A 14052-nucleotide genomic window follows, 5' to 3' on the forward strand; every position below is an offset into this window, starting at 1 on the left:
AACAGGTTTATAACATGAGAACTACTCAAGACCCCATCCTTCCTCACTCCCTCCGAGTCTGCACGATTCCACATACTTCCTGAGCTGTTTTACAACACTTCCCAATAAACTTTTTAAAAAATCTTTTTTTTTGATCATTCAGCTTCTAATCAAAATGTATTAGCATCCAGTGCAGTCTAACTATACTTCATGCCAAAATTATTAAGCTCTCATATTTTTCTCTTCTAAGTTGAAAGGAATACACACTCATGGTAACAAAGCCAATCTGTATAAAAGGAATATGTAGTTAAAAGGGAGGCTCCATTCTGTTGCTGACTCCCAGCCTCCCACGTCCTCTTTGTAGACACAGTCACTACTACCAACTTCTTTTGTATCCTTCCAGAGGTATCCTATGCTATTGCAACACACTCCGCTGTTTTTTATTTTAATAAATTTATTTTACTTATTTTTATTTTTGGCTGCATTTGGTCTTCGTTGCTGTGTGAGGGCTTTCTCTAGTTGCGGCAAGTAGGGGCTACTCTTCATTGTGGTGCGTAGGCTTCTCATTGTGGTGGCTTCTTGTGTTGCAGTGCACGGGCTCTAGGCACGTGGGCTTCAGTAGTTGTGGCACAAGGGCTCAGTAGTTATGGCTCACGGTCTCTAGAGCACAGGCTCAGTAGTTGTAGTGCATGGGCTTAGTTGCTCTGCGGCATGAGGGATCTTCCCAGACCAGGGCTCGAACCTGTGTCCCCTGCAGTGGCAGGCAGATTCTTAACCAATGTGCCACCAGGGAAGCCCTCACACACTCTGTTTTTTAAAACATAAATACTAGCATTCCACAGATTATTTGCAGCCTGGCTTTTTCCTTTAACAGATAGCTTGACTGTAACCTCATGAGAAAAGCCTTGAGGGGAAAGTACCCACCTAAGCCATTCCTGATTCCTGACCAAAGAAACTGTGAGATAGCAAATTTTTGTTGCTGTAAACCGTTAAGCTTTGGGATAATTTGATATGCACCAATAGATAACTAATATACCTTCATCCTCTCCTCTTTTTCCTGAGCTTCCCAAGTTTCTTAGAGATATCTCTAGTAATGCTTTTAGAACACTACATCATACTTGTTTCTGTCTCTTTCCCCTACTTGACTATCTCCAAGGACAGGAATCCTGGCCCAGTTAGCTTTATATTTACTGTGTCTTACACAAAGTTCAAGCTAGAACATCATCACTTCCCTAGATTTTTGCAATAACCTCCAAACTGGGCTGCTCAAATCCCCTCTAGCCTCTCTCTGATCCATTCTCTACCCAGCCCTAAGAAATCTTTTTAAAATGCAACTTGGGTTATTTGAGAGCTTAAAATCCTTCTCCTCATTCTTAGGATAAAGACCTAAAATTTTAATACAGCCTCCCAGGCCTGGCATGGTCTGCTTGCCCCATCATCACATATAAAGCCACTTCCGCTTTGTTCCCAGCACAACAGCAACACTGGTTTTTCATTTCCTCAGCTGAACCATGCCCCTTCCTCCCTCACTGTCTTTGCTCACACTGTTCCCTCTGCCTGGGATGTTTTTCCCCTCCTCCTCACTCAATTTCTACTCATCCTTTAGATCTCAGCTCAATGTCATTTCCGCAGGGAATGCCTTTCTGCTTTCCATTCTAAATCAAAGAACCCTATAGTTTTCTTTCATACCACTTATCACAATTGAGATTAAGTGATTGTTTAATTAGGTGTTTAATATTTGTCTCCCCTGGTGGACTCTAAGATCTGTTAGGGAGGGGACACATTGTCTTGTTCACTATTGTATCCCCAGCACAGACCGTAGTGCCTGACATATTGAAAATAAGGGCTCAATACTTTTTTTTTCTTTTTCTTTTTTGCTAAATGAAACACAGGACAAACATTTCCTATTCCTTCTTCAAATCTTTTCATCATCTACACATTTAACCTTCTGAGGGTCATTCCTCTATGACAGTGTTATCTACCTTAGGTAATGACTTCTGAGAGGTAGAGATCACAGCTTTTAAGTTGTATCATATAGGACCCAGCAGAGTTCTCCTACTGAGGTGGGGATACAGCTTTGGGAAAGGAAAGAGAATAGGATTACTTATTAACGGCCTTTTGTAGCTACTTTATTGCTGTTAATATCTCTTTGGCCTGTTGGGGGCAGTGTGAAGTTAAAGGAGCATGAGGCAAGCAGTCCCACCCAGCTTTGGATCCCAGCTACAGTACTTAGTAGCTGTGTGACTGGGCAAATTACTCATGTTCTCTGTTCCTCAAATTCCTCAGCTATAAAATGAGGATATCATAATGGTACCGTTTCATGAGGTTGTTGGAGGGATTCTTGTAAATTCCTCTCCATGACTTGTAAAGCACTAAGAACAGGGACTGGCCTTAGGAAATGCTCAATAAATGTCAGCTACTATTTTTACCTGTGGTAAAACAAGGTTGCCCATTTCTCATTTGGTACTGGAAGAAGTTTGGGAATATCTGTGGTGCTGTGAAGTTCCCTGTGGGAGGTTAGGATTAAAAGTATAATGCCTCCTCCTCAATTCTTTTCTCTACCTTTAAATCTTAATATTGAAGCCAGTGGGAGAAGGGAAAGAGAAGAAACAGCTGCCAGCTATGTTCTTTTTGGTTCCAAATGAAAGCAGCACCAGTTTGCACTTTCTCCTAGAAGTTTCTGTTTCTATTGTTCACACGTGCATCTTCATATGCCTATTGCCAGAAAGATGAGATAAGCTAAGCAAGAGCTACCATTTCAGATTCTTGACACCTGGTAGTTTGTGAATGCTGCTTTTTTGGAATCCAGAGAACCATCAAGCTCCCTTTCTTCCTCTTCTTATTGGGACCCTTCCGATTGATCAGAGCCTATGAAGTATTGGCCATTCAAGAGCCATAATAAAACAGTAATAGAATAATGAAGTCTGAACTGCAACAAGGAAATCACTCAAGCAAGGGCCCTCTGCTGCTGGGACCCAGAGAAAATATTTCTCCTAAGAAAAATGTAAGAAGGATACAAAAAAGTCAAACAGATAATCTTCCCTCAAGACACAGTGTTCTCTCAAGTCCCGGTCCTTCTTTTCTGAAGGAAGGCACACTCAATTCTGGGGCAGAAGCTAGGAAACCAGCCCGAGACAATTGGTTTTCCCCTCCCTTTTTAATCCCCTGAAAGAGCTGCCAATTCTAGAAATTCCTCCTTTGATCAGAAGATAAAGCAGAACAATGCACCAAGCAGATTCCTAAGGGACATTCTTCGAGGGTGTGTAAAGCCTGCCTGGAAGTGTGTGTACATGGGGGGAGGAGGGGAGTTGGTGGAAAACTAGGAGTAGGAAGGGTGGGTGGAACAAGAGTTGGTAGCCACAGCCACAAGGAATAATCATATAGTTGCTTCTAGACTTTATAGAGTAGCAACTCCAGCCAGTCTCATTTCCTGGGAGGCATAGGCATGTTTATTACAGTGATTAGAGGGCTTCATCCACTTCAAATCCTCCCTCCAAAAAAAAAAAAAAAGACGAAAGAAGAATCGGATTTATATTCCACTATTTGTTGGAAGTGAGTTTTTACTTCTCTTACAGCTTTCTCACTTTTTTTTTTTTTTTCTGTCGGAGAATTGCAGCCCATACTAGTCTGTCACATTAGACTGGGAACCTCTGGAAGGAGCTGTTCTCTTACTGCTTAAGGGACAAAAATACTATGGATTAGAATTAGAACTGAGTTTGAATCATGCCCCCAGCTTCACCATCTGTAAATGGGTTTAATTTTCCTATCTGCTTAACATGGTCATGTAATTTTTTTAATCTAACATTTGAGGGCTAAATACTTTACAAGCATAATCTCATTCAGTTCTCATGAGGAAGGTATTATTATGGAGACTGTATGTGAAGATATTTTGTAATGTAGAAAAGAGCCGTCTGGCTATGTTATTGGGCCATCTCCTTCACCTGAGAATTAGATGAGACACTGATGTGAAAGCGCTTTAAACGATCCACGTGATGGGCGGACTACTAATTACACACCCCGCAGCACCTGATCCACTGTGAGGACTCGGTAAACGCTGGTTGGAGTGAACGATTTTATATCTTGCCTGTTCCCTTCAGTCCTCCAATCACAAACTAATCTCCTCGGGCCTGGGGCCAAAACCACGAATCTGGGAGCTGCAGCCCGGATGCAGGCGAGTGCAGAGTCCCAGGAGAGGGCACGGGAACAATAGAACAGTTCGGTGGTTGGAGTGGGGGGGACTTTGGACGCCGGGCCTGAGAGGGGCCGACTGGGGTCCCCGGAGACCCCCTCCACTGGTCTGGAGCTGCACAGAGAGACGTCCTGAACCCGCAGGGCACTCCTGCCGGGGAGCCGGAGTCACCCCCCACGCTCCCCCAGCTAGAGCCTCAAGCGACGCGCCCAAGCCCCGCCCACTCCTCAGGTAGGCCGTCCACACCAGCCAATCCACAAGAAGCCTGGGCACGGAAGGCGGTGCTTAACCGGCCGGAAGTGACGTCTCTGCTTGGCTGGCCGCAGAGTCCGCCGATGCTTTCGGCAGCGGCTGAGGCGGCTGAGTGGAAAATGGCTCGGACCGTGGCGGCTGTGCAGGCTTGGGTTGCGGTGGAGGCAGAGGCTCAGGCAGCGTGAGGTGAGGAGCGGTAGGTGCGGCGGGGGCCGGAACCTGCGACCCTGCTGTGCAAAGGTGGCGAAGGGCCCCGGGGGTCTTGGAAGGGTCTCTTGCCGCGGCCCCCAGTCCCCCGGGTGCCCGCTTCTGACCCTCCATCCCGTACTCTCGGCGCTGACCTAATCGACTTACCTCCCTCCGGGCCTTGCTTCCATCCAGGCCGTTGCCAGCTGCTCCTCCGAAGGTGCCTGCGTCCCACCAGGACCCTGTCGTCGGGGACGGAGGGGGGGCGCTCCTGGGAGTTAGTTTTGTCCCAAGGGGGGAGGAGAAGCCACCCCCTGGTTCTCGGGACCCAGCCGGAGCCGCGATGGCCGGTCCTACCCTCTGGTCGAATTGTTGGATTCTGGCGACTGTGTGTGCTGCACTTCTCAGCTGTGACCCGCACCCCCCCACCCCCGCTGCTTTTCTCCTCCTTGTCCCATCTCCGGCTTTGGGGGCGAACGATCCTTTTTCTCCACCCCCACCCCCACCCCGGTTCCTTTTTTTTTTTTTTTTTTTGTCGCGAATCCACTTGCTTCGGGGAAGACAGTATTATTTCAGTGTGTATTTAGCGCATCATCTTTCTGGGAGGGCGGTCAGATTAAAAATATTTGCTTAACTCTTCCTGAATGACGGAGGAACAATAAATAATTGAAGGGAAAAAAGCGCATGCTTATTTTCCTCACTAAATGGTTTGGCTTTAAGAACGAGGTTCTCCAGCTGTGGAATTTTTTTCTGGGGGGAACAGGGATTGAGGAGGGAAATGAGGAAGGAGAAAAGTAAGTGAGGAATAAAGTCTGGAGATAAAGAACGTGGAAGAGAGAGCCTGTGGTAGTTCTTTCCCTATATTAGCCTGATGGAAGTTCAGGTTGTAATTATATTTTTATTTTGAACAGTGGGTGTTGAATTGGCTGTAAGGAAGGAGGACTTTCTCTGTGAACAAGATTACTTGTTAAAGAGGTACCCTAAAATCTTTCCAGGTGGGTGTCAGGCAGAAAAGTTCTGTTGGGAAAATTGTGTAACATACTGGAGCAGCAAAGCCACAGATTAGAAGAGATGCAGAAAAAAGAAAACTATTCTTAGAAGAGTGGTGAAGACGTAGTATAAAAAGAGGGACGGCTGTAGGGGGCTCCAGGAACACTGATTCCAGGAGAGACTTTGTACCTTTGCCTCCTTGGCTTGTGGTTAAGTTTCCACATAAGACACCTCTCAGCAACTCTGCCAGGGCTGGGGCTGATGCTCTTATTCATAGTAGCAAATTAGACCGAAGTGCCTTGGTTGAGGTCTGTACCATCGAAGATAACTGCTTGTTGAATATTACCACAGCCTTTGAGTACTGAAAAGCATTTTAACTGAATTACTTAACTCAAACCTAATTCATGAGTGATTTTACATAGGTACAAAGCACATATAGAGCTGCTTCAAGTAATTTTGCCTAAATTAATAGATTCTAAAACAATTTTTTCTTATGAAAATCTCTGTTGTGATTTGTATGCATGTTGCTTGCAGTTTTTCTTGGCAAGCAATATAGTGTTTTTGTCCATAGGTTTCACAACTTTTTCTATTTCATGGAATGTAAAAGTTGGCATGCTTGCATTCTAGAAACTATAACTTTATGTAATTAGTTGTATGTTAAGCATATGATTCTTTGTTTTTCTCTTCTGTAAATGGTTCTAAAATTGTCAATTAATTGGAGATTGCTGCATCAGTTTCCATGTCCAGGAATCCTTCTTTATCTAGCCCAATGTTTTTGCACTTAGTAAGCACATTCAATAAATGAACTTATACCTAACCAAGAGTATTGAATTTCCCAAGAGTTCAGAGTTCTTATCAGAGCATCAGAGCAAACTTTTCAGAGCAGCAGGGTGAAGCACTTTTTTTTTTAATGCTTTGTAACTTGTGTTTCTTTGATAATATAAATTATCCGTTTTTATTGTACTTGCCGTATTCCAAAAATAATTTAAGACAGGTAAATGATAAAGATGAATGTTTTAGTGCAGTTCATTCACACAGTACATGATGTGATTTGTTAGTTGTACCTGAGTAAGGCTAAGAATTGACCGTATGGAAGATCTTGTTTTCAGAGGGCCTATGGAGGTGCCTGGTACAGCAGTGGTTCTAGTAATAGAAAAATGAATGAGATAGTGCTTGTCCCCAGTAAGTTCTCTAGTCCATCTGGGGGAGACAAACACAAATTATAACAGTATGGTTATAAGGGCATATAAGGGTTGTGGATCCAAAACATTAAAAAGAATGTGATCACCTGGGCTGAGAGATGGAGAGGGAATGAGTGCATCTCATGAGGACAGAGATGCTCAAATTGAGTCTCAAAGGGTGAATTCCTTTTATTAATGAGGGCAGGATAGAGGTTATCGGCTTCCAGACCCTGCTGTGATACTACCAAGCTGTTTAATACCTCTGGTATCTTGTTTTTTTCATTTGAGAGTTGGACTGCATCTAAATCAATGATGTCCAGTAGAATATTAAGTGAGAGCCACGTATGTAAGATACTGTACATTTTCTTGGTAAATCTTGAAATCTGGTGAACATTTTACACTTACAACATATTTTACTTTGGACTAGCTACTTGTCAAGCACTCAATAGGTGTTTGTGGTTAGTACATACCATATTAGACAATGCAGATCTAGCATAGGAAAATTCTGCTTTTCTGTATTGGATTCCTGCTTGAAAAGGAAAAGCAACTCCTATGAGAAATGTATAAATGTAGTAATTTATAATTTCTAGTCATTTTGATAGTAGTCATACATGATGTTCTTTTGATTGGAATTATAGTCATACCTGAAAATGATGTTGCTGTAGGAGATCTTTTAGGTTGTTCATAGGGTTTTGGTTGGGACTAGAAGAAACTTTGTTTTCCCTGTGTCTGGTGCAGTCACATTATGAAATATCTTTATTTTGTGTTTTTATATATACTTTGTATCTCTCCTTGTCTCTGCAGTCTGTTATTTATAACATGTGATGGATTCAAAATACAGTGAGATAGTGCACACGGACATTTTAGTCAGTTAAAAATGGAGATTTGTACAATTTTAAACTACATTTTGGATTTCTTAAAATTTTTAATTCAGCTATTTGGGTACAAAAGTGAAAGGGGGGCTTCCCTGGTGGTGCAGTGGTTGAGAGTCCGCCTGCCGATGCAGGGGACACGGGTTCGTGCCCCGGTCTGGGAAGATCCCACATGCCGCGGAGCGGCTGGGCCCGTGAGCCATGGCTGCTGAGCCTGCGCGTCTGGAGCCTGTGCTTCGCAACGGAAGAGGCCACAACAGTGAGAAGCCCGTGTACCGCAAAAAAAAAAAAAAAGTGAATGGGGTTTTTAAACACTCTTGATTTTATTAGATTAGAAGGCAGTTATTATTGGTTTAGCAGCGTATTTATCTTTTAACCTTGAGAATGAATTAAGATACTATAAAATGAACATCGCTACTGTTAAACATATGGCTTTCTGTTAGTCTTATAGTACAAAAGTTACATTATTGATAAATGATGTACAGTGCTGATTCACTTAATTTGTTGTGCATTGAGTTTGGTTTAAAAAAAAAAACAGAGGCTTATTTTAGTCATGATAACTATGACTGACAATGATAAAGTGAGCTTCCCTGGTCACAGTGGTTAAGAATCCGCCTGGCAATGCAGGGGACACGGGTTCAAGCCCTGGTCCAGGAAGATCCCATATACTGTGGAGCAGCTAAGCCCATAAACCACAACTACTGAGCCTGTGCTCTAGAGCCCGCGAGCCACAACTACTGAAGCCCAGCTACTGAAGCCCGCATACCTAGAGCCCGTACTCTGCAACAAGAGAAGCCACCGCAATGAGAAGCCCAAGCACCGCAACCAAGAGTAGCCCCCACTCGCCGCAGCTAGAGAAAGCCTGCGCACAGCAACAGAGACCCAATGCAGCCAAAAATAAATAAATAAAATAAAATAAAAACATTTAAAAAATGATAAATTATATCCTTACATTTGTATTGATTGATGATTATAGAGTAAGTAATGCTCCCCTCGCCCCCAAACCTTATTCTCTGAAATAAATGGGGCAGGTATTTTTCTCATTTTCTTGAAGAGGAAAATGAGACCCTGTGAAGTTGTGACTTGTTTAGGATAATACATTAGAGGTATTGCTTGAATTTACAGTGTCTTACAATGCTAAGCCTAGAGTTCTTTTCATTGCATCTCTTCTATGGTACTTCAGTGTTTAGATACATAGCACTTAACAGATTTTGGAGTGTGTATTAATGAGTACTTCCTGCCTTTAAGGAATTTATATTCCAAATTGGAGAGACCAACTACAATACCTATAGCAGAAAGTAGTTTAGTTATTAAAAACTTATTAATGGGAAAGAAAAAATGTAAGGGATAGTATAGTTACATTTAAAATAGATGAGTTAACTAGGCAAGATGTTTGATTTTTGAGTAGAGGGTTTAGATCTTAAACTGTTACTGTAGGAAGAAGGTGATGAAGTGTCAAGGACAGAATTATTTCAGTGTACAGGGAACAACTTGGGGAAAAACTTAGATAAGAGAGAAAGTATAGCTTTAAGGAAGGATTTGCAAAGCTTATTTTAAAAGAAAGGCAAGACAGAGGTGAAGTAGGAAATGAGAATAAATAGACATCTGCAATATAAATTTAGAGGCCAGTGGTCAGAACTTTTATATTATTTGGATGATTCAGGAAATCTTAGCACATGCTGTGAACTTGTGGCTTGAGTAGTGTGGAAGACGTGGCTAAGAGTACGGAAAGAGAGGTTGTTGACTATAATGAGCAGTAGAGTAATGTGAGTTCCTGTTGTGAAATGAGTAGGGATTTGGTAAGAATTTTACTATGAGAAAAGAATAGGCAGTGTTCATAAAGGAAAATTGGTTAAAAAATTTGCAATATGGGTAATTCTAGTTGAAACAGGTCATCTTTTAAAAGTATTTTCCTATAAAAACTGAAATTGGCAGTTTACTTTCGGAAAATACTAGTAGAAGCAGGAAGACGTTAAGTATTGTTAAAGTTCTACTGTGGAATGAGGAAAAAGCAAAGGCAGTCCTAGATAAAGGGGTGGGGAATATGAGAGGAGACAATAGAAGGAAATCAAAGGTAAGAGGTACTTACCTTCTGGTGAGGTGGGAAAAGAACATGGATGTTGATGGGAGAGATATGTGCACTTAAATACCTGCCTAATTAGGGAACAGGAAAACACTTTTTCAAATGTTTTATTTGCAGTTTTGGAAATTATGCAAAACAGGTATCCCCCACCCCCCATAAACTCTGAAGGAGACCTAATTACCTGTAAACAAAACCATAGTGCTATGAGTAGCCATAACCAGATTGATTTATTAAGTCACTTTGTATGTGTTCATAATGTAATTTATAACTGTTCTGTCTCTTCTTTTTAGTTTTTTTTTTTCTTTTTTAATTTATTTTTGGCTGCGTTGGGTCTTCATTGCTGAGCGTGGGCTTTCTCTAGTTGCGGCCAGCAGGGACTACTCTTGGTTGCGGTGCTCCAGCTTCTCATTGTGGTGGCTTCTGTTTGTTGTGGAGCTCGGGCTCTAGGCATGCGGGCTTCAGGAGTTGTGGCAAGTTGTGGCACGCAGGCTCAGTAGTTGTGGTGCACGAGCTTAGTTGCTCCGTGGCACGTGGGATCTTCCCAGACCAGGGCTTGAACCCGTGTCCCCTGCATTGGCAGGAGGATTCTTAGCCACTGTACCACCAGGGAAGTCCCTTCTTTTTAGTTTAGTTTGTAAGTTTTTTAGACTATAGCGCTGAGTTGGGAAATGTGCTCTTTGTCTCGAGACTATAGCCTGGTTTCATCTGACTGGATCTCATGATGACATTTATCAGACTGGAATTCTGCCTGTATTAAAGTACATGACATGGGGGCTTCCCTGGTGGCACAGTGGTTGAGAATCCGCCTGCCAATGCAGGGGACACGGGTTCGAGCCCTGGTCTGGGAAGATCCCATATGCCGCAGAGCAGCTAAGCCCGTGCACCACAGCTGCTGAGCCAGTGTGCCGCAACTATTGAAGCCCACGTGCCTAGAGCCTGTGCTCCACAACAAGAGAAGCCACGGCAGTGAGAAGCCCACGCACTGCAACGAAGAGTAGCCCGTGCTCGCTGCAACTATAGAAAGCCTGCACACAACAACGAAGACCCAACGCAGCCAAAAAAAAAAAAAAAACCTTAACAGTTACAGCGTCATGTCATGTTTTTGTTTGTTTGTTTTGTTTAAATCAGATTTATTGATATATAATTTACTTATAGTAAAATGTATCTGTTTTAGGTGTACAGCTCTATAAATTTTGAGAAATAGTGACAGTGTGTAACTGCCACCACCACAATTAAGATATGGAATAATTCAATCTCTTTAGAAAGTGTCCTTTTGCCCCTTGTAATTGTTCCCTCCCACTCACCCTCCAGTCTCTGGCAACAACTGATTTTTCTTTTTCATTTCTATAGTTTTGCCTTCCAAGAATGTCATGTAAATTGGCATCGTACGGTACCTATAGGCTTCTAAGTCTGGCTTCTTTCACTTAGCATAATGTTTTGAGATTCAATAAACCCTTTAAAAGAAAGAAACCAAACTAATTTTTAGAACAGTTTTAGACTACAGAAAAAATTGTTAAGATAGTACAGAGAATTCCCATAAACTCTGGACCTGGCTTCCCTTATTATTTTTTTTATGTGTGTAAAGTATATTTGCTAATTGTGAAAAACACAAGATTCTAGAATTAAGTTTTTTGTGTGGAAATTGTATGACGGTTTCTGTCATGATGACTTTCTAATGACTTATTGTAAATTATTTATAACAAAATTTGTCATTTAACCAATTTTAAGTGTACAATTCAGTGACATTATATGTACAATGTTATGCAACCATCACCACTATTTCCAAAAGTTTTCATCATTCCAAACAGAAACTCTGTACCCATTAAGCAGTAACTACCCATTCCCCTTCATCCTAGCTCCTGGTAATTGCTAATCTACTTTCTGTCTGTATAACTCTACTTAATTGCCAAGATATGGAAGCAAGCTAAGGGTCCATCAACAGATGAATTGGTAGAAATGTAGTGTATACACACACACACACACACACACACACACACACACACAGTGGAATACTACTCAGCCATAAAAAAGGACATTTTGCCATTTGCAAAAATATGGGTGGACTTGGAGGATATTATGCTAGGTGAAATAAGTCAGACAGAGAAAGACAAATATTATATGATATCACTTAAATGTGGAATCTAAGAATACAATAAACTAATGAATATAACAAAAAAAGAAACAGACTCACAGATATAGAGAACAAATTAGTGGTTACCAGTGGGGAGAGGGAAGTGGAGAGGGGCAATATAGGGGTAGGGGATTAAGAGGTACAAACTATTATGTATAAAATAAGCTACAAGGATATATTATACAATACAGGGAATATAGTCAATAGTCTATAATAACTATAAATGGAATGTAACCTTTAAAAATTGTGGGGAATTCCCTGGTGGTCCAGTGGTTGGGACTCCATGCTCTCACTGCTGAGGGGCCGGGTTCAATCCCTGGTCGGGGAACTAAGATCCTACAAGCTGTGTGGCATGGCCAAAAATTATTTAATTTATTAATTTATTTAAGATTAAACCAATTTATTTATTTTTGGCTGCATTGGGTCTTCGTTGCTGCGCGCAGGCTTCCTCTAGTTGTGGCAAGTGGGGGTTACTCTTTGTTGCGGTGTGTGGGTTTCTCACTGTGGTGGCTTCTCTTGTTGCAGAGCACTGGCTCTAGGCATGTGGGCTTCAGTAGTTGTGGCAGGCTCAGTAGTTGTGGTGCACGGGCTTAGTTGGTCCGCGGCATGTGGGATCTTCCCAGACCAGGGCTCAAACCCCTGTCCACTGCATTGGCAGGCAGATTCTTAACCACTGCGCCACCAGGGAAGTCCCTACCCTTTTTTAAAATTATAGTCATTCTAGTAGGCGTGAAGTGGTATCTCATTGTGGTTTTGATTTGCGTTTCCCTAATGAATAATAATGTTAAGCATCTTTTTATGTGCTTATTGGCAGTAAGCTGCCTGTTTTTTTATGGCCATGCCATGCGGCTTGTGGGATCTTAGTTCCCCAACCAGGGATCTAACCTGCACCCCCTGCAGTGGAAGCGCAGAGTCTTAACCACTGGACTGCCAGGGAAGTCCCTAAGCTGCCTTTTTAATTGGTAGGAATAGGAACTTCCCTGGTGGTCCAATGGTTAAGAATCCGCCTTCCAATGCAGGGGATGCGGGTTCGATCCCTGGTTGGGGAACTAAGATCCAACATGCCGCAGGGCAACTGAGCCCACGCACTGCAACTGCTGAGCCCACACACTCTGGAACCTGCACACCGCACTGAAAGATCCCGCATGCTGAAACTAAGATCCCACACAGCCAAAAATAACTAAATAAATATTTTTTAAAAAATGGGACTTCCCTGGTGGCGCAGTGGTTAAGAATCTGCCTGCCACTGCAGGGGACACAGGTTTGAGCCCTGGTCTGGGAAGATCCCACATGCAGCAGAGCAACTAAGCCCGTGCGCCACAACTACTGAGCCTGTGCTCTAGAGCCTGTGAGCCACAACTACTAAAGCCTGCGCACCTAGAGCCTGTGCTCTGCAACAAGAGAAGGCACCACAGTGAGAAGCCCATGCACCGTAGGAAGAGTAGCCCCCTCTCGCTGCAACTAGAGAAAGCCCACGCGCAACAATGAAGACCCAATGTAGCCCCCCCCAAAAAAAACAAGTAGGAACGTACTGATGGTTGTTCCAATAGTTGAACAGGTGTAATGCATGTCTTTTTTAATATTTATTTGGTTGCATGGGGTCTTAGTTGCAGCAGGCAGGCTCCTTAGTTGCAGCACATGGGCTCCTTAGTTGTGTCAGGTGAGGTCCTTAGTTGCGACCCCAGGGTTCCTTAGTGCGGTTTGCCAGCTCCTTAGTTGTGGCATGCGGGCTCCTTAGTTTTGGCATGCAAACTCTTAGTTGCGGCATGCGTGTGGGGTCTAGTTACCTTACCAGGGATCGAACCCAGGCCCTCTGCATTGGGAGCGCAGAGTCTTATCCACTGCACCACCAGAGAAGTCCCGTAATACATGTATTTTTTTATGCCTGTTATATACTAAGAATATATGTATATTATTTTATTTAACCCTGACTACACTGTAAGATATCTGTGTTTTACAGATGAGAAAACTAAGACAAAGGCAGGTTAAGTAAATTGTTTAGGAATACACAGTTAATAAGAGGAAGGTCTGATATTTGAGCTTGGGTCTTGCTGCTACTTCATTTTCTTCTCTTTGTTATCACTGTTCTATAAAACTAGTAATTTCATTCATTTTATGTCATGTGAAAATAGAATTTTGTTAGCCATAGAAATTGATGGAGTTTAGGAGAAAAATTCCAGCAGTATTCA

General features: G+C 42.6%; 2 protein-coding genes across 10 annotated transcripts in view; one reads left to right on the forward strand and one right to left on the reverse strand.

Annotated features, from left to right (window-relative positions):
* Positions 1–5078, reverse strand: part of NUCB2 (nucleobindin 2) — a 112023-nt gene extending 106945 nt beyond the window's left edge. For 5 of the 6 annotated variants that reach the window (XM_081240463.1, XM_081240465.1, XM_081240464.1 and 2 more), the window contains exon 1: positions 4775–5078. The gene's annotated coding sequence lies outside the window, so the exon portion shown is untranslated. The remainder of the gene's footprint in view (positions 1–4774) is intronic. The other variant, XM_081240466.1, reaches the window with a different exon arrangement.
* PIK3C2A (phosphatidylinositol-4-phosphate 3-kinase catalytic subunit type 2 alpha) overlaps positions 1–14052 on the forward strand; it is a 177934-nt gene that overhangs the window by 61522 nt on the left and 102360 nt on the right. For 2 of the 4 annotated variants that reach the window (XM_081240457.1, XM_081240460.1), the window contains exon 1: positions 4502–4606. The exons of 1 other annotated variant lie outside the window; for it this stretch is intronic. The gene's annotated coding sequence lies outside the window, so the exon portion shown is untranslated. Of the gene's footprint in view, positions 1–4156; positions 4400–4501; positions 4607–14052 lie in introns of those variants that run through there. One more of the 4 variants, XM_081240459.1, reaches the window with a different exon arrangement.

This window comes from Mesoplodon bidens (assembly GCF_964165515.1).
Source record: "Mesoplodon bidens genome assembly, chromosome: 7".
Taxonomy (NCBI): Eukaryota; Metazoa; Chordata; class Mammalia; order Artiodactyla; family Ziphiidae; genus Mesoplodon; species Mesoplodon bidens.